At 40.4% G+C, this 21931-nt stretch overlaps 1 protein-coding gene across 3 annotated transcripts in view; it reads right to left on the reverse strand.

Moving 5' to 3' along the window:
* The window catches only part of dlgap1b (discs, large (Drosophila) homolog-associated protein 1b), a 105488-nt gene that overhangs the window by 49028 nt on the left and 34529 nt on the right, over positions 1 to 21931 (reverse strand). For all 3 annotated transcript variants that reach the window (XM_028569217.1, XM_028569216.1, XM_028569218.1), the window contains exon 2: positions 19547 to 19634. The gene's annotated coding sequence lies outside the window, so the exon portion shown is untranslated. The remainder of the gene's footprint in view (positions 1 to 19546; positions 19635 to 21931) is intronic.

The following is a 21931-nucleotide window of genomic DNA, read 5'->3' on the forward strand; positions in this document are numbered from 1 at the left end:
AGCTTCCCTCAGCTATGGTGAACAGGATATCTGTGTGTAAACTGGAAGAAATGCTAACCAATCAGTACAACCATGATTTCAATGAAAGGAATACAGAGGAGAGAAGACCATAGATTTCTTGAAATTATGGATCACTCAGCAGTACTTCAAGATGGGAAATATTGTTTGAAATTGCCATTCAGGAACAAGGAAGGCTGTCTGCCCAACAACTTTGTAGTGGCTAAACAAAGGATTGAGGGATTGAGGAAACGGTTCCTTAAAAACAAATGCTTGCACCAGGAGTATACAGAGTACATGAATAACCTAATTGGTAAGACTTATGCGGAGCAAGTACCGAAGCAGGAGCTGCGTCGTGGAAATGGGAGGGTGTGGTACATCCCTCACCATGGTGTCCACCATCCAAAGAAAGGATCCTTTTGTGTGGTATTTGACTGTGGAGCCACTTGTCAAGGAGTCTCGTTAAACAGTGAGCTCTTGCAGGGTCCTAACCTTACCAGCTCACTGCTAGGAGTTCTTACTCGCTTTAGGTGGGAACCTGTGGCATTCATGGGTGACATTCAAGCCATGTTCCACCAGGTAAAGGTTGCAGAGGGAGACAAAGACTTTCTTCGCTTTCTATGGTGGCCAGATTGTGATGTAAATAAGAAGCTAGTGGAGTATAGAATGATGGTACACCTATTTGGTGCGGTTTCATCTCCTAGCTGTGCAAGCTATGCACTGAGGAAAACTGCTGATGATAACCAGGCAGAGTTTTTGGCCAAAGGGCTTCAATGTGTTAAGCGGAATTTCTATGTGGATGATTGCTTGAAGAGCTCAGCCACTGAGGGAGAAAGGGAGGCTTCATCTTGGAAAAATGGATCAGCAACAGTCGCTTCGTTTTGCAAGCCATCGCAAAAGATCAAAGGGCTAAAGACCTAAAGGAGTTGGATCTGGATTGGGACAAGCTTCTAGTAGAAAGAGCTCTGGGTTTACAGTGGCGTGTGTAGACCGACTCTTTCAGGTTTAAGATGGAGATAAAACAACAGACTCTCACGAGACGTGGTATGTTGTCAGTGAACAGCTCAGTGTACGATCCTCTGGGTTTTCTGGCACCTATTACTGTGGTTGCCAAAACAATGCAGCAAGAGCTATGTCGGAGGCGTTGTGGATGGGATGATGCTTTACCACAGGACATATTACACCAATGGGAAAGGTGGTTAAAAGACTTGGATCTGCTGGCTGCATTCAATGTGGACAGGTGCATTAAGCCAGTGGACTTTGGCAAAGTCAGACATGCCCAACTACATCACTTTGCCGAAGCCAGTGAACATGGCTACGGAACTGTAACATACATGCGGATGTTAAATCAAGAAAACAACATTCAGGTCACATTTCTGCTCGGTAAAGCCAGGGTGACACCATTGAAAACCGTAACTATTCCCCAACTGGAGTTGACAGCGGCTGTCCTTGTGGTCAGAATGGACTCAATGTTAAAGGCAGAGTTGAATTACCAATTGGAAGATTCAGTATTCTGGACTGACAGCACTTCAGTGTTGAAGTATCTTAACAACGAGAACAGACGATTTCACACATTTGTGGCCAACAGAATCTCAACCATCAGAGAAACATCTGAACCTTCGCAGTGGAGACATGTTGGTTCCAAATATAATCCAGCTGATGATGCGTCGAGAGGTATGAAGATCTCTGACTTTCTGAAGAGCAGGTGGCTTGAAGGGCCTTCATTTCTTTGGAAGCAGGAGGAGGATTGGCCTAAAGCTGTGTTGGAATTGTCATTGGACTCAAATGATCCAGAGGTGAAGAAGGAGATAACTGCTAATGCTATCAGTATGTGTGATGTGGCTAACCCGACTGATTGCCTACTTTTCTGACTGGAGGAGACTTAAGACAGCAGTGGCATGGTTTCTCAGGTTAAAAGGCCATGTTGCTGATGCGGAGCCACCTGAGAAAGCAGTCAGAGGCTGCTGCCGCTAACCATTCAGAGGCAGTCAGGACGGACAGATGCTTGCGGCAATCTTGATGCTAGATGATCTATTAGGAGCAGAAGTTGCCATCATTTGCTTTTGTCAGCAACAGATTCAGTAAGGAGATTTCAGTTCTGTTATCTGGGAAAGCAACAGTAAGTCGGCACAGTTCCATATACAGACTGGATCCAAAGGTGGAGAATGGGCTCTTGAGAGTTGGAGGAAGGCTGAACAGAGGAGCCATGCCTGAGGAAGCCAAACATCCCCTCATTCTCGCCAAGGATCAGAATGTATCTATGCTTATTCTCAAGCATGCACATCAGAATCCGGGCCATGGTGGACGGACTCATACGCTGTCCACAGTGAGGAAGAGATTTTGGATCACCAAGGCCAATTCAGCTGTCAGAAAGGTCATTGCTGAATGTGTCCTGTGTAGCCGGTATAATGGAAGAGCAGTCAAACAGAAAATGGCAGACCTCCCAAAGGTGAGAATCCTTCCTGATCAACCGCCATTCACAAACACGGGAGTAGATTACTTTGGACCAGTCGAAGTAAAGAAGGGAAGATCAACCTGTAAGCGATACAGAGTTATATTTACCTGTATGGTGAGCAGGGACATCCATCTGGAGGTAGCCGTATCCCTGGAAACGGACACATGTATCAATGCTCTGCAACGTTTTATCAGCCGAAGAGGACAGGTGACACATCTGAGGTCAGACAATGGTACCAACTTTATTGGGGCAGAAAGGTAACTCAGGAAGGCTCTTGCTACTTTGAACCATGACAGGACTCAAGGAGTTCTGTCGCAGGTTGGAATTCGTTGGAGTTTTAATCCACCAGCTGGTTCACACCATGGTGGTGTGTGGGAACGGATGATCCGCCTGGTGAGAAGGGTTTTTAACTCTGTCTTACGTCAACAGACATTAGATGACGATGGACTTCATACAGTGTTCTGCGAAACTGAGGCCATTTTAAATGATCGGCCAATTACTAAGCTCTCGGACGATCCTAATGACCTTGAACCTCTCACTCCTAACAATCTTCTGCTTCTGAGGGGTAAACCAGCTTTGCCACCTGGAGTGTTCGAGCCTCATGATCAATATGTGAGTAGACAATGGAGACAAGTGCAGTACATCTCAGATATTTTGTGGAAGAGATGGGTACGGGAGTACTTGCCTTTGCTTCAAGAAAGGCAAAAATGGAACCAGAAGAAAAGGAGTTTGATCGCTGGAGATGTTGTAATAATGGATTCTTCCACTCCCCGTGGTTCTTGGCCACTTGGCAAGGTTCTGGAGGGTTTTCCAGACAAACTGGGGCTTGTGCGGTCTGTAAGATTGCAGACTAAAGCCAACATCTTGGAAAGGCCAGTGACAGAACTCTGTTTGTTGCATGGAGTATACATTTGTTTGTCTTGACCATAATTCTGTGATTTACAACATTTTGACTCTTGACTTGTTTGAATTGTCATGTCCACTGGCCATTGCCAATTAGGGGCCGGTGTGTAGGAGCCAAATATGTTGTTTCAAGTGTTCAGATTTTGGGTGTTGTTTTTTGTATGTACATTGGCTGTCGCTGTGGTATTACCTGGGGAAAGGTTATAAAGGTAAGCTCCAAATTGTTGCCGGCAGGTGTTTGGCCCGGAAAGAGCAAATGGTTTTTGACCGCTAACGCTGTGACACCGAATGCTGTGATGTTGGAATGCATTGGCGCCAAAGCCTTTGTTCTAAAGTTGTCTAATTGTATATGGATTTATTGCTGAAAACATGAAGTAATGGACATTTCATGCTGCACGGTTAACCAAATAAACATACTGTTATTCTGCAATGCAACATAGTCAGACGATTCTTTAACGCTACAAAGCATGTTACTATCGGCGCGTCAGCCAGGTCACTCCGGGTTAAAACCACCTCAGTAGTTACAGTATCAGACCAAACAACTTTACACTCAATATAGCACAACAACTGGACAGGCTATATTACAACTCTGAAAGAGTAACACAATATATTTGTCAAGTTGTTGTCAGGATGTAATCTGCCTTTCCATGCATGTTGCTTATTGGTCATTTGCTAAGCCACACCCATCTTAGTTACGGATGTTACGCTTGTCAAGTGTTCCATTCTCATGAAGCACATAATGCAGTTTCAATGAGAACAGTGGCAGATTTGACACACAAAATTCTTAGTAGTTTTAAAACAATAAGTCTTTGATTTCAGAAGGTATAGACAGAAGCAGGCTTCTCATTTTGATCCACTGACTTTCAATTGTGTTGCTGTTGCTGGAAGATTTTGTCAACTGTAATAGTTAGTGACCTAATTAAAATGGAAAATATGCCACCCTTGATGTGGATGTCCAATTGGTATGATGCTGAATGTAGTCAATTTCAGTGTGTTCAGTTATTGTTGGATGCTGTCATCGATGCCAACCCAGAGAGAGCCTGTGTGTGCATTAATATACATAAAGTTTTACTACTCACTTGGATCTTCAGGATCCTGAAAAACTAACTGGAAAAGACAACCAAGACCAGCAGGGCTGAGAGGGCAGATGACCATTGAGTGAGTAGCCTATTTTTGGTCACCTAATGCTATGTTTTGAAACATTTAAAAAGGGGTCTTAAATATGCACTTGATGGCTACATGATATAAAGCCAAAAGACTGAAGCTACATGTTGCGGGCAAAAAGTCAGCATCCTCACCAGTTGATGATCCATGTAGAAGTGATAGAAGCAAAGCAACATCATTGAATAGCAACAGACCAAAGGGCTTTTTTTAACGTAACCTATAACCTTGCAAACTAATGTAATTAGTTTATGATGTACTCCTTGGATTGGGTAATGCTTGATTACTATGGTAGACTGTAAGCTAGTTAGCTGGACATGCTAACGAATGCAGTTTAAAAAAAGACAACACCCTCCAATCTCAGAATGCAGAATACTGTTCTTACTAGAACACCACTTCAACACACTGTAAGAGAAATCCAAACCTTGACAGTCATGCCATGACTAGTTCCTGGTTGGTAAGGTATGATTGGACAATTACTGTTTGTGGAAGGGATTAGTGATCAGTTAATTGTCACTATGGAGATTTGTATTGAGTCACTCCAGCAGCAGTACAACAATTTCATGAACTATAGTGCTCAAAACCACACAAAACCACAACACAAAACCAACAAGCAAACAAAACAAAAAAAATCAAGGAGACCCGAACAACTTGCTCCTTTTACTTTGTGCGAACAGGCTCCGAAAACCACTGAGACTTCATTAAATATAAAGTGATTGTGTGCTGAACAGAGGTGTGCAAACAAAATGCAAGAGTAGATAAAACAAGTCAGGCTATGAATGTTAATGCCCATTAACACCTGCACTGAATCAGCACAGCAGGCTAAACTCTATTTAGATGCCATGCTTCTTTGGGCTGAGATGAGATAAATGGAAAATAGATTTTTTTTTTCCTACATAGTAGCCAATCTTGCATGCAGCCTCACAGTGGTCAAATCTACTCTTAATTTTCTTTACTTCACCCTGTGCTTTGAGACTTACCAAAGCAAATAAACAAAGGTGGTATGAAAATGCAAAGTAACATCAACTTACTGCATACCATCTTTGGAGGAAGTTGTGAAATCAATATGCCTTAGTGTGAGAAGACTGCAGCAGCTTCTCTTGCTGGTAAAAAAAAAGGCTGCCGTACGGATTGCAGTTAGTCTATTTTCCTCAATCGACATCAAAACACTGGTTGCAAATGGAGCTCAGGGCATAACAGAGCTTCCTCAAGGCCTTCAGAGGCCACAAGGCTACAAAAGGGCTCTTCTTCTCGCTCAAACCTGGCAATGATTTCTCCAAAGGTAGAAAACATTACAAGTCTGCTCCCCACGGGGCATTACATCCCCTCAGTGGACGTGGCTCATCTTATGTGTGTGCGTGAATGCTTTTGTGGAAGAACCAAAGGAAATAGTACAGCACTTTACCTCAATTTTTCAGGTCAAGTGAAATTTTACCTTCATCCTGCTAACGTTTGCGGTCCGAAGCTACTGCATGATATTACTGCACAGACTGGATATAAAGGTGTTGATATTGTACACACGCAATGTTTCTATGTGTGGGACAGAAAGAGGATGACAGTAGGCCTTCATTATTAAATACTAAATTATCATTCAGCAATGAAGGTTTGACTGTAAAAATACAAAATATCTTGACGTGCACAGAATGCTACATTTCTTGAATACTTGATTGTGACGTAATATTGTTCTTCTCAAATTATGTAGTTATGTGCTTGCAACAAAAAACATTGTTTAGGAGCCTCTGTGCTTTTTCCCCCTCTTTCTGTGTCATGAACTGGGATGTCCATTCACTCCAAGTGGCACCAGTCAAAGATAGCTTTGGTTTAATTTTCTCAGGTTTTAACTTATTTTCCTTTAAGACGTCTGCTGCCACTAAACTACAGTAGTGGTTGATTTTGGTGAATTTTGTTTGTGGTCTTTAAAGATGACATTTACTCGGAACAGTCCACAGACCGTGCTGAGTTGAGTTTTTAAAAAGGAACTAATGAAACAAAACTTAATGTTATTTATGTCCACTTTAATAGCAGAAGTCTCAGCAATGGAATCTTTCCTGTAAAATAGTGAGTGATATAAAAAAGTAGTAAATGCTCTGCTTTGCTACAGACGGACATGAATCTTTCCATTGTAATTTGTATGCAGACTTTATTCAAAAACACCCAGGAGTGAAATAACTGCTTGGCATCTTATCAAAACATGCTAAATAACCTGACAAATAAATACATGTTTACGGTGCATCTTTAAAGTATTTATTTTTTAACCAAACAGATCATGAGACCCTTTCGTAGGTGCAGTTTCACCCGACACCTAATAGGCACGTTTCTGCTCACTTTATGGGCTGCATTATGAAAACACATGCCTTCATGGATTGATGTTCTCTGTTTCCACAAGACAGCTCCTTTGTCACAACCAAACTAATTAGGCTGACTGTCAGGGCTCTCTCTGACGAATGGAGTGACTGTGCTGAGTTATAGTGCAGTACCCACCAAACACATTCTGGAGACAAATTCTTCAAGTGATGAGGTCTATTTGATCAAGGTAAACAAATTAACAGAGGCATTAAGTCTAGAGAAAGACTGGTGTTGTTTGTCACTGAGGCTTGCGCTACTTGTTCGCAAAACTTCAACAACAGGAAAGTGTGGTGAAATTGCAGCAATGGAGGCAAACAACATTTGAATGTAATTCTCCAGTTATCACAGGAGGTTTGAAAGTATATATCGAAGCTCAGCAAAAGCATTTCAAAATTATAACTATTTTATGATATACTTATTTATCTTTAATTTTGTTTCATTCTTTGTTTTTTCTCTCCATGGAAGACGAAAAACATTTCATTCACTGGAAATAACTCAATCCTAAAGTGACATCTCATATAATGGATTCATGTAGACACTGCATGTAGGAATACAGTAGTTGTAATAACATATTAGAAAAGTTCAGACTATACCATTGCTGTGCTGAAAAGCCTTCTTCCCTTTTTTCATAAAAATGAATGTACTCATTCATGGATACCTTGATCTTTAAAAGGAAAAAAGATTGAACTGACATTTTGACTCATAACTAAAGGCCATGACTCCACTGAGATTGCTATTGTATGGCTTAAGGTTGAATCCATCATGGACATAAAGTGGGAGTCAAGGATAAAGAAGACATCTCCATCTGTTCACTCTGAAGGGTACCATTTACAGTAAGATATGATATTATATGATATACAAAGCAGTAGAGATGTAACGGTGCACAGTGTAAAACACTTTCACAAAAGGCAACTGGTCACAAGGCTAAAAAAAAAACTACTGTGTTATGGAATTAAAAATAAAAACTAAGAGTTGCTTTTTCCTCATCCCGGTGATCGGCACATCTGAACATCTAAACCCTGTATCTCATACAGCACTAGATTCTTTATATATCTGCTATGGGTGTAACTTTTTATTATAAATTTAATCTAAGGTGGGAAAATGAATTAATATTCAATCAATATAGTGACCTATTTGAATTCATAATGAACAGTATAAGCGCAACAGGCCATGCCTTGTACCCAAGCAGAGGGCCCTATCACTAAACTAGGCTGTTATTGTTATCTTTCTGATGCAAAACTGAGAAATCTAGCGAGGTTCCTAATGAATAATCCTGACACAGAACCATCTGTAATGTGTGGAAGTTTTTAGGGTTCACTCCACTATAGATGAAAGCATCGTAGATAAAGTCAGGCTGTTTGCTAATTTTGTAAAACGCAACTGCCTTACGCTAATGTTAGCAGATCAACATTTATCCTACATCTTTGGGTTGCGTTTGATTGATTAATACAAGTCAGTTCTTGTTCAAACTTGATTTTATTTTTATTTCTTTTAGATACATTTTTTATTGTGTTTATTGCCTAGTCGCTATCCTCTAATTCTTGTGATGCGGAGGCCAGCGCTGAGCTATCATTTTCTTGGTTGCGGTTGAGCCAGCTAGCCAAACTTTCTTCTGTCTCCCGAGCAGGTGTAATTTAGAGTCGTCATTAAGTAACAAAAAATCAGGTCAGTAGGAAGTTGACACCCTATCACATCAGATATTGAGGTTGTTTTATTCCAGAACTCGTGCACCTGTTCACACTCCCAGACCATTTGCAGGAAAGTTCCAGTTTGTTCAGGTTGACAGAACGTGCAATAGGGAGTGGGAATGACTTTAGAGACGTATATCTTCTGAGTCCAATGACATATGTTGAAGTGGATCTGCTGGTGATTTGGGTTCTTGTAGCAATGGAAAATGTTGTCCCAAACTGTCTTCCAAACAATTGCGTTTCCCCATGGTACACCATAACATTTTAGGGCTGAGCTTAAGCTCAGATCCAAGAGGAAGGATGTCCTGGGTACGTCAAAACTAGCTCTAAGGTCTTCAAAACTCAACATACCTTTCTCATTGAATAACTGGTTTACAGTGTAAATGCCTCTGTAATGCCACTGCTTACAAGCAAAGGGTTTGTTACCAGACATTAAGTGTGTATTGTGCAAAATTGGGGTGTTCAAATACCACTTGTTGATGTAGCATAGTTGCTCCTCCACCTGTTTAAAGTGAGTCGATGTGTTGGTGATAATAGGGCCATAGGCTACTATACACTTTCTTGGACACACACCTGCAAAGGCAAGGTTTTGCTTTCTTCGACTTCCAGTGAGGTTTTGCTCTATTTCTCTCCATGGGACTGTAGATGAGGGGTCCATCCTCACTCTGAGGGTCCGTAGCTGAAAGGCTCTGTAGTACACCTTAAGGTTGGGGAGGGCCAAGCCTCCTGTGTTTGAGGTACGTTGCAGGGTAGAGTATTTTAGCCTAGGTGGTTTATTATTCCAAATATATTGCCGAATTAAGGTATCAAGTTTCTTCCAGAAATTTATCGGTGGGGGTAAGGGGATCATTGTACTTAAGAAATTCACAGGAGGAACTAAGTTCATTTTAACAACAGCAATCCTGGAGTGTATTGATGCTGGCAGTGCAGACCAATTGGCCAGATCCCTTTGAACACTACTTAATATAGTTTCATAGTTGTCCTGGACAACTCACTGTAAGGATGCGTGTATGGTGATGCCCAAATGTGTAATTTTGCTTTGGGTTGGTATTGTAACACTAATGGTTGATGTCACATGCCTGTTGTTCAATAAAAGAAGAATAGATTTATTCCAGTTAATTTTATAGCTGGAGATTAAGCCAAATTTGTTGAAAATCTTAAGAATTTTTGGAATAGAGTCCTCAAGATCAGCAATGTACAACTAAATATCATCTGCAAATAATGATATTGAGCTGCTACTGGATTTAATCTGGATATTACAGATTTTATTTTGCCTCATGGCTTGGGCTAACGGTTCAAGAGTGATTGCAAATAGCATGGGGGATAGCGGACATTCCTGTCGCAAGCCCTGCTTAACATACCCTTCACCATACCTAGAGATTGGCATGGTTTTATGTCGGTTAGCCTAATAGCTGGTTTGATTTGCATTGAGAGATGATTTTATGGAAAGTAATCCATGCCAATCTCTAGGTATGGTGAAGGGTATGTGATGATGTGGGGCTATTTTAATTCCAAAAGCCAAGGGAACTTTATCAGGATGCATAGTATCCTGGATCCATGAAATAACTGGCCTTTAAAAATAAAAATCTGCCTGCCTCTATGGGAATTTAACAGAGGTGTACTCACTTTTGTTGCCAGCGGTTTAGACATTAATGGCTGTGTGTTGAGTTATTTTGAGGGGACAGCACATTTACACTGTTATACAAGCTGTACACTTAATACTTTACATTGTAGCAAAGTGTAATTTCTTCAGTGTTGTCCCATTAAAAGATATAATGAAATATATACTAAAATGTGAGAGGTGTATTCACTTTTGTGAGATAGTGTATGTGTAAAACACACCAATCTAGTTGGAGCAATAAGAAGATTATGAGTTGAACAGACAGCATCCCTCATGTTCTTTCAGTCCAGCTAAATGTTAACAAACATAGACTTTAAACTGACCAGCCAGTATTTATCATGTATTTTCAGTCTGGTTAAGTGTCCCTTTAAAGCCTGCCCCCGAAACTTACATACGGTGTCCTCAGGATTTATCATGTTTTTTTCAGCCTGGTTAAATGTCCACAAAAGCATAGACGGTAGACTGAGTGGCCAGCATTCATCATTTCTTACAGCCTGGTTAGATTGGTTGGTTCCAAAACCTACACACAGCGTCCTCCAGTAAAACTCGGTACAGTAGCCCAAATACCGTTAGTCCACCGGTGCCGAGTCCTCCAGTCGCGGCCCCGGCACCGAACGCAAAGTCCCACCGCTGCCCTCCGGTTCCTCTGTCGGTAACGGTCCTTGGCCTGGGGCGACCCTTGCATGTAGCGTGTCTTCCTCCACTTCTAATTCCAGCCAGAAAACACCCGGCTCCCAACTTTTTCGTGCCTGCAGGTGTTTCACTAAGTCGCCGTGATAACAGACAAAACAATTTGGCTTTGAAGAAAAAGTAATAGACCTGGTTATTTATTGAAATACGGAGGGGAGTGTGTGAGCCTCAGTCTCTTGCAACCATAGTGGTGGCTGGTCACGTGATCCCCCTTAAACCTTGATGTTTTAAGAAAATGACAGCCCTAAAACCTGTAGTATCAGCTGTAGTGTTCCTTGTAACGGACTGCAACATTAAATCCAGTGATTAAGATACTCTTTCTTTTTTCTTTTTCTAAGTACATTTTAACTATGGATAAAATAAACTGGTTAAAAACAGACAAGAGATACTGAATATGGATGTAAGTTTATTGCCCAGGAGCCAAACCAAAGTAAGTGTTTTAGAGGATAATAATACTATACAAGTTCACTTTGAGCCTTTCCAAATGATCTCCACAAACATTCAAATTATAGTGTGTATATCATATATGTATACACATTTCTTTTTTCCCTCTATAATTACTTATAATTTATGTTTAGTTTTTAATTTATTATTAATTAATTATTATAAGTTTCTCTTTATATCTAAAATGAACAGCCAATAAACATTTTGAAAATAAATGTTAATAAAAAAGCTGTAAATAAATAAATCTATTCATAAAAAGCAGGCAAGGAAATTGGACAAGGCATCACCATGGCAACAAATGGATTTTCTGGTGGAAAACAATGTGTTTTCATCCCAGCTAATGAGAACTCATATGTACTAACCGCTCTGGGATCATATGTGTGGAGAGCAGCAACATAACCAGTCATTTTTTATGCTTCATCTTCATGTATCCACAGGGCAAGCAAGGAAATATTGAAAGATGACTAAAGCCCAGCTTCATCATCTATTTTTTAGAGAATGGATAGAAATTTTGATTGGAAACATTTTTTTTAAATATATTAAAAAAAAGATAGTTATGGACTTAATATCTCTGATAAATAAAAACACTTAGTGGAGTACTACAGAATTTGTGAAATCACCTTTATGTCATACTGACTGCTCATGTACAGTAAGTAGGCAGAGCTGGATTTGGGCCCAATAATTTGCACTAAACTGTTAGATGGACAAAAAAAAGCTGGAAGTCCAGTGTGAACAAATGGATGCATAACTGAAAATAAAACATACATACAGTGTGCACTAAAGAAAAGTGACAAATTAAGAAGAATCTGAATAAATGAGAAACATGATGAACGACAGGGTCTGGTGGCTCTGATTTGTTGTGGGGGCGTTTTTATTGTATGTTTGGGGTCCTATTAAAAGGAAAGGAGAAGAGTTATTCTGAGTATGATACAAAAAATGTAGCCTGATGATAAAAGACCTATAGGGCACAAGGGGTCAATGAACAGTGTGTATAAAAAGTATGTACATCACATGCTATGACATTCACAGACTACAAGATCTCAACTCAAATAAAACACCTATGACAGCAGGCTTACCCCACCTTTGACAGCAGCAATTTAGAACAGCTACAAACACTTTTTCCTTTAAACGTGGTAGGACGGACCATCAAACTAGTTCTTTTCAAGTATACCTGGGCCTTTCCATCACAATCATCAAAACAACAAATAAGGGAATATCTCTTTGGAGAATGGTATTTATCACTTCAGTGGAGTTCCACAGACTTGTGGAATATATGCCAAGGAATACTGAAGCTGTTTTTGGTGTCTATTTGTGGCCTATTGCCTTACTAACACTCTTGTCATTCATCTGTACGAGTGGAAAGTATAAAATGGGATGGAATTCAATATTTCTGAATGATTTATTTATTTTTCATGATTTTGTGCTACAATGAAAGTGCTACAAATTATATTCTAATCATGAGTTTATATGGTATGAAAATAAAGTGCTTAATATTCTTCTTTAATATGCATTTTATCACAATTCCTCTCAAAGTGGGACAGCTTAACAATCAAGCTATTCTGAGCCTGCCAACACACAAGCTAATGAAACATCAGGTAAAAAGCATCCTCATATGTTTGGATATGCACATTTCTACCGGTGCTCACACAGAATAATAACCTTCCTGTTTATATTCTCTTTTAAGAACTGTGAAATCTGAGGCGCCTAATCCTGGACTACGTGGAAGCGGCATTGTGCTGTGACGGTGATAACTAAATTGAACCCTGAAGAGTCAGGCTGTATGTATGTGTTTGTGCATCTCTGTGCATGTTCAACGTAACACACTGCAGCCTCATCCATCAACCGCGGCCATGACCCACATGTGAAAAAGATGCTAATGCTGCTAATGCCAGCGTAAGGCTCACAACTGTTCCATCCTTGTGGCATTTTTCCTGTGTTTGTACACTTGTAGCTGATAACAAGACTGCTGCTGCTGCTTCATTACAGCGGTTATTTCCACTCATGCAGTTGCTTGTGAGCAGAACAAATAAACTGAACATGGACAATTAAACTGTGTATATTTAGCTGCATTACTATGCGTTTTAATCCTCTGCCCACTCACAAAAAATGTGATGCATCATTGCACGTCTTGCAAAGCATTCACATTGTTTTATGAAAAAAAACAATGACCCACATTTCCTGCTGAAACAAGCAGTGTGTGTGGTGTGTGTGTGTGTGTGTGTGTGTATGCACTTTGATTGTACAGTATGCACAGTACAGTCATTTGCCACTGTCAGGCAGCTTTAGCATCAAACTGCTGCCAGAGGCATCCAGAGTGTCTTCAGACCAGAGTGATTTCAAACAACTGATTCTACAGTTAATTACATGTCAGGAAACAAAGCTGACACACACTGAAGTGTTGATATGCTTTTAGCTGATGTAGTCTAAAAACCTACTCAGGGCTCCACACTAACTTTTTGCCTTGGTTGCACTGGTGCGCCTAACTTTTTTTATTTAGGTGCACCAGCACAAAATTTAGGTGCACCCAAATTTTTCCTTGCATCGCCGTAACGCTGAATGGCGATACACGATATATAGCTCTGTATTTTTTTACAAAGTGGGCTAAATGTTCAGTTTTAAGTCAAAGCCACTTTTCACAAGCTCTTTGATTAATGATTAAAATAAAAATCAAAGACAGGGTTTCCTTTACCAGTTTGAAAATATACAGCTGCAACACATAAATGAAAGTTATCTAAAATAAATAGCCTAGGATATACATAAAAAAAATATATCTGAGAAAGCTCCTTCATAAGCTTTCAACAACAATAACAGACTGATTAAAAGAGAAAGAGGACGCCCGGATAGCTCAGTTGGTAAATCTAGAGGTTTGACTCCGACCTGCGGCCCTTTCCTACATGTTATCCCCCCCTCTCTCTCCGCTTTCATGTCTTCAGCTTTCCTATCAAAATAAAGGCCGAAATCTTTAGAAAAAAAAAAAAAAAAAAAAGAACAACCGAAAGACCGAGGGAGTGCGATGGACTGAAGCATATGCTAGGCTACTCAGAGAATGACGGCTGACTCATTAGCGGCGTTACACCCGTCTTGTGTAGGCTATGAAATGTCTGTATCGTCACTGTGCTGCATTTTTATGAACTATGATCCATCAGGCTCTGTCTCACACGCTATTACTCAATGAACTGAAGTTAGTTGCATTTAATAACTTCTAATGTGTGTTTCGCCGTGGCGGCTGCAATAACAGAGAGTTACCAGCGGAAACACTGGTACCAATACAGGTTTCCTTCTCATACTTAACAATATACAGCTGTGTTAATAACAATTAAAACTGTAGACAAATGTGGGGAGTTTGGACCAGCGGCGCTGTGTCTCTCCATGTTGCAGGTGAGCCGGCCGGTGTGTGAGTGAATGGGGGCGGGACTGCGCGGAGGAGAGATCCAAACACAGGCACGGCTTTCCAGAAGGAATGGGTCATGTAATGCAACATTAAACCATATCGATATAAACGACATGGTTTCGTTAGTGGAGAGGCAGCGGATGCAAGGACGTTAGGTGCACCGGTGCGACCTAGGAAAAATCTTAGTCGCACCCTTACAAATTTTGGTCGCATTTGCGACCAAATTGGTCGCACTCTCGAGCCCTGCTACTACTGTCCTTTGCTTGATGTGCTTAATAAAAGATTACATATTGTATTAATAACAAAGTGCCAGTGAAGCCTGATTCCAAACAATAATTTATGATGTGCATATTATTCTGTAATAAAGTAACTCCCTCCAGTTTGGAAAATAATTAAGCTTGCAGAAAAAAAAAGCTAATTTAGCTGTCAATTTCTTTGTCTTTTTTTTTTTTTCAAGATCAGTTTTTTGGGCATTTTATGAAAGGTGAGAGAGAGGGGGAATGACATGTAGCAAAGGGCCGCAGGTCAGAGTCGAATCCGCTGCCGCTGCGTCGAGTAGTAAACCTCTATATATGGGCGCCTGCTCTACCAGGTGAGCTACCCAGGCGGCCAGCTGTACATCTCTAAGAGCAACGCAAGGTTATCTGCTTAACTTCTGAGGGCAGAGGTCACAGACTGGTAATGGGATGTACTTGGGTAAACAAATGAGAAAAAGCTGGATGATTTGTGCCTCTCCTTAACTGTGGGTGGCATGTCACATTGAGGACACATCAACAGACGCCTGACAGATATGGGAGTGAGATCCAACTGAGCAAGAGGGTCGGGGGGAGGGTGTCTAACCCGCCGTCTTCTCGCATGAGTGCTGGTGGACGCATATCCAGTGCGACACACGTATACACAAGGAAAGCAATCACAAATACAACGCCATGCATACACACACTACAAACATGCACACTCACACAGAGGCTAGTAGGAATAATTCCATCTCTCCCTGCACACTGTGGAGATCTGAGCCTCAACCAACCATGCTGCCTGTACAGAGAGCCGGTGTCAAACCAGGTGAACGGCCGCTGTGCGCTGACAGTTCCCAGCTGACCTCTCATCAAAACTTGGCGACACGGAGAGAGGGCATGGACATTCCCAACTAAATGGAATCACCAAGGCTAATGCCATCAATGCCTCAATTATGTCTCCTGTCAACACAGGTTTAGCCAACGTCTATCAAAGACTCAAGACTGGAGCCTTGTTGCTAAACTCAGATTACTGAGACGGTTTCTCTTCAGCAGAAATTCAGTGGCCGTTTCCTGTGCCCAGAGCTGGTAGCTGTGGTCAGCATGTCATTTAGGGCAGAACATCTATGATAAATAACATTTAAATGGAAGAGAAAAGAAGAATAGAAAGACATTGAGAAAGAGACATGAGATGAGAAATGCACCACAAAGCTATTGCAGCATGGAGTTGTTTTTCAGATGCATGTTTATGTCTGCCTCTAATTAACTCTTGTTTGTTTATGATTCGCTCCAGCTGGCCAGAATTATACGAGCCAATATCCTAAAAGCAAAATACCTCTCAGTTTAAGATTTTACATGTTATTTGTATATCCAAGGTCCATTAAATCAATATTTCTGGATATTAAAACCTCCTCAAGCTGGAAACAGTGCATTCACAAATCTATGATTTTTCAGGGCAATTACACTATTGGCTCACTATTCATTCAACAATGTTCAGAATGTTCTGATCTTTTAAAAGGACAAACACTGAGTGCGCGTGGAGACAGAAAATAAAAAGCAACACTTCACAGGCTAATGTTTACAGGGATATTATAGGCAGGCTTTCAATGGACACTAACAAGTATGCAGATCAAGTTAAAAGTTATATTTACAAGTGTTTAAAACACTAGTAAGTAATGGTAATTGTGAAAGATGATCAACTGTTGCGTGGGAGGAAACTAAATACATTTGTCTCGAGTGCAATGTCGAAAATTTTGCATTTTCAAGGATATGTAAACTAAAACAAACTAAACTAAAACAATAACTTATTCATGTTAGTATGATCATTGAGTCTCCGTTTTTATGATGTGGTAAAAAGTAAATTAAATAACTGTCTTGCCTTTGCCACCCCAACATGTGTCAATTGGTGTCAACAAAGCATTGAGGGTGTAAAGGTGATATGCTGATGAGTGTTTCATGAACGACCAAATTAACTGTGAAATGTGCTGCACATTGAGCAAGTTAAATTAGCTTCCCATTTCATAATTTGCTCAGGTACACAGATAACTCCGTCGTAATGAGGTGACACACATCACATTAAATAACACGGACTTTTTGAATATTAGATGTTATCATTGGCAACACTCAAGATGTGAACCATGGTTAAGGAGTCTCATTTCTGCAACAAAGAGATATGATCTCAAACTAGTCTTTGAAAAGGTAGGGAAAAAATTACATTTAGTTTGGAAATGTGTTATTATGAATTAATGAACTGGGGAGGCTCAAAGATAAGGAAGTTCTAGCTGAGCATTTCCTTGTGCTCTACATTTAAATATATTAAGGCCTCATTAATACCTTAATCACAAAAACATTTGAAACGCTGAACTATTTATAGAGTTGCTGAAAGCTTGGATGGATTAATACATGTTGCCCTTGATTTCTCAAAAGTGCTTTTGCATGCTCAGTGCTTTATGCTCACATCAAACACTTTCTAAGAACTAGCATCGTCTACTGCAACCTATTTATGCCAATGTGTATTCTTGACAAACCTCTTCTTTGGTAGCCTGCAGTGGAAGAAATGGATCACAACACCTTGCGTTAAAGCTCCCTAGCTGAACAAATGTGTTGCCTTGCACGCTGACTACAGTAGATAAACTTAGTCCGGGCAGTTTATTGTTAATCTGTGAGTATTGAAATGTAATGTAATGGTATGAGGAGAATCTCTCACACATCTCCCCACTGTCAGCAGTGTACGTAATTTCCAGCTGTCCAGTCCAGCTTTGGGTGGCACTCTTTCATCTCTACCGTACCCTTCTCCATTCTTTGATCATTCCTCTTCTATCTTTCCCTACCCAACCCCGGGTGTCCGTTCTGTTCTGCTGTGATTGCCAGTATCAGCGCACTGACCTTCTTCCCACTGGCCAAGATTTACCTCATCTGATCATCCCTAATTACACACTCATTTGTTGCCTAATCTCCATAAACACACTCCACAGAAAACCGCTTGATGTTGGAAACTCAAAATGTTGTTTTTACAGGATAACATCAAGATTGCTGTGTATGAAGAAAAAAAACTGGTTAAATTGAAGAGTGAGACTGCACAGTGGGATTTCTGTGATACGGTCTCAGCTATCAACCTGTTTATCCCACTGCCTGTCAAATCTTTCCCTCCCTCAGAACACATTGGCTGTGAGTCTGTTTGTAAACCACATTACTTATTTTCAAATAGCCTTCGATGATGACCCGAGTCAGAGCAATGATATGTTTTCAAATGGTAAGCTGTGCTCGCTGTAAATCCAGCTTTTTGGCAGTGGCTCTAGGCCTCAGGGTTCAGGGTTGGCTCGTCTACAAGAACTGAGCCAGAGATGGGATCCCATGCGTGATTATATATTAACCACTCATGGTAATGACAATGCACTATTCCCATTCTAATACAGCTGCAGCTGCTGTAATTATTATGAACACACTTTAGTTCTGGAAACATGTTGACATTCTGAAAAATTCTGAATGATTTTATAACCATGTAGACTAGATTTTTAATTACTAAATCAATGAAAAAAATAAAAAATAATTGAAGTGGTTGCATTTGGTTGGGAATAGTCTTTTGTATGTATGAGACGTGTGAAAGGAAGAACTCTGTTGAATGTTAAAGTGTTGGGTGACAAAACTTTGCAAACAGCACAGTCAGGCCCAGTCTGTGCCTCTCATGTGATACCATTACATTTGAGTCACAGAGCAGATTTTCCAGAAAAATAAATACCCAGCGATCTTTGAAAAGCCGAGAATGCTGTTTAACAGCTGTTGTGAAGACATTTCCAGAATCCTTAAGGACTCTTACAGAGTTCTTTTTGTAAAATGTAACATTCATGAACAGGATAGATCACTTGTGTATTATACAGTATCTATCAGCAAGGGAAAGTAGTAAAATGTTGGTTCTAATGTCCGATTCTAATGTTAGCAAGAATGTTTTTAAAAATAACTCTAAATCCTTTGCCCTCCCTTCTGTTTGCTGTCTGCATAACATTGCTAGAGTGCTTTGACTTATGCCTGGCACAGTGAACATGTTCAGCACTTTTACTTGCTATTAAGCACTTTTGCACACTTTTTAAACTGTTTATCTCACCACCACCATCTGCTCTGTCACCAGTTGTTAATATACAAACAGGAAAAAGCATTTAATTCAAACAGCCTCTGTGAAACCTCCTTTTCATTTGGTCTGTTCGTATCATCGCCACATCTTTCCGTCATCGCCCTTTTTCCCGCCATTCGCCCCTCTGTCGCTCTCCGCTCAGCATTTGTGTCTCTTTCTGTCCAGTTTATGCTGCCATTGATGGTAGGCTGTCAACCTTGACAGATGCTGTTCCACTAATTGTGCACTTAGCCAGGTTAAGGTTACAGCTTGCGCATGGAAGGCTGAACTCAAATGGTCAAAGGTGAATTGTGAGTGTGCAGGTGTGAACATTTACAGTATTCAGAGTTGATATTATATGTCAATGTTTTTCTTACTGCTTTACCTCAGTGAACCTCACTATATAGGCACTCACTCCCTGTACATCAATACAAGCTGCATCCATAGCTACGTATAGCAGCACTGTAGGCAGTATGATCTAGAGAAAAAGCATGCAGGTAAGTGTAACTCACCTTCTTTATTGTCTCATCTTCGGCATCTTTTCTTTCTCTCTCTCTTAATTCCAGGCTCCTCGTCCTCGGTGCATGCACATCTCTCCACCTTGAAGTGAACAAAGACAGAGAGTCCATGGTTGAGAATTTATCACAACATATCAAAACACTCCTGTGGTGCCCTGGTGGCTAATGTGCTGGTCCATGTGTCACATGCTCATGCTGTGCTCTTACTCCCTGTATTTTTTCCAGACTCACTTTAATGTTGCAATTACTGGTGAAATGCTGGGGCATGGTGGATAGCACAATTCTTCTTTAGAAGAAAGAAAAACCCACAAGACATATACAAAACCCTTCCTGCTTCAAGTAGACCCCAGAAGAAAATTGAAAACTTTGATTTTAATTGATTAGAGAGGGGGGATTAAAAAACATTAAAAATGGTACATAATCAGCAAAGCCCAGTTTTGTCACAGTGTACACATGTTGGTTTTGATCCAAACCCCATCTTTTGGGAAGCAACATCTAGGGGAAAAGGCAGGAAAGAAGGGAGGGAACATATGCAGAACTAAAAAACCAGCAAGAAGAAAAGTTATGGGTAGAAAATTCATTTTAAACCTATTTGAGCGTCTTTTTTTTCTAAGATTATTTTTTGGGGGCTTTTTCCTTTATTTGTGGTGACACTGGATAGACATGGAAGGGAGAGAGATGGGGGACTGCAAAGGACTCAGCCTACATGGGGCGCATGCTCTTACTGGATGAGCTAGAGGTCGCCCCTATTTGAGCGTCTTTAAATCTAGCGTGTTAAGTCCTTGAGGTGTATGGAGGGAGGGCGAAACTAGTCTTTGTCTTGGAGCAATGACTCACTCTGCTTTACAAGTACGCAGATCACCAACACTCTGCTCCCATTTCTTAAAGCACACGGCAGTGGCCTGTCATGTTGTTCAGGATTTTTTTCTCACATGAAAAATGCTTACGTAAGAAACATCCAGCTTTGATAATTACATAATTATCCCTTGTAATAGCCTATCAAACCAGATGCAATATTGTTTGTTTGAGAATAAACTAACAATTTGCTAATTCATTCTCTAGAAAGCATCCATCTCCTGATATCCCATGAAGGTGATGAAAAGGAGGTGGCAGGTAGTTCAATATGGGGGGCACGGAACAGATGGTGGTCTGCCCAACGCTCGCCAGGTGGGACTTGATTTTGACAGGTTGCCCACGCACACCCACACATAGACACAGGTCGGGGGGGAAGCACTGATACTCCAGGGGGGCTTCATTGCCTTTTCACATGACAAGGTGAAGGGATACTAATACATCCAAAGTCTGGCAATCCAAAGTTGGTGCAGAATTGTTACAAAACTACCCACTTAACCTATTATTTATTCTATCATGCTAGTCAGCTATCTTGCTAATGGTAAGTACAACGCTCACGCTAATGTTTGTTAGCAAGAAGTAACATCAGTATTAATAACTCAAAGGTACTGTTCCTACATCAGAGATGGCACCTAATTAGAAGGTTTTGTCTGCAATTCATCTGACCTAGAAAACTCCCATTTACAAATGGGCTATTGATATTCTATATTTAGAGTACCTCTAAGTTGTTATTATGTGTAAACATTTTGAAGTTCAATATCTCAAAACCATTTAGACTGCACATAGAACTTTGTAATCCCAAATTGACTCACAGTCTGAGGAAGATTTACAAAGCAAATTACACTTTTATACCACACAGCATCCTTAACTGTTATGAATATTGATAGCATTATAAACATATGATAGTATGGCAATATACATATCATCAAGAGCGGTAAAACGGTCTTTAAATGAACAGCTTCATAGTTTCAAGTGAACAACTTTACTAAAATATGAGATTTCACATCTCATGTGTCCTTTCTTTCTTTCTTTCTGTCAATCATATCACCTCTGCAGGGGAGAATTTCAATTTCACACTCTGCTGGGATGCATAACATGCACAACACTTAAACACAGGTACTGAAACAGAGAGAGGGTGAGGAGGGCTGGCTTGTTAAAAAATGGATCAACATATGTATTCATGAATGAGTAAACAACCAAGGGATGAACATAAATGAATACATGAGACAAACTGTTGACATGCTAATAGAGCTTTCACTGCTCTCTGTGCAAGTAAACGGATAAGGCAAAGCAGACCCAATGGCCGTTACCGAGCTGTGTCTTACTTGTGGATTGGACTTGAAGAAGTAGTTCAAAGTATCCATCTCCAGTGAGCTCCCTGCAAGTCTACTGCAGCTCTCAAATTCACTGTATTCACTCTCTGCAATCTCAATAATTCATGAGTGAACAATAAATACCAAAATAAAAGGAGAAAAAAAAGAAGCGCTGTAAAAGGGGAAATGACTGTGGCCTTCTATGCAAAATACG

The sequence above is a fragment of the Perca flavescens genome, chromosome 22 (genome assembly GCF_004354835.1).
Source record: "Perca flavescens isolate YP-PL-M2 chromosome 22, PFLA_1.0, whole genome shotgun sequence".
Lineage (NCBI taxonomy): Eukaryota > Metazoa > Chordata > Actinopteri > Perciformes > Percidae > Perca > Perca flavescens.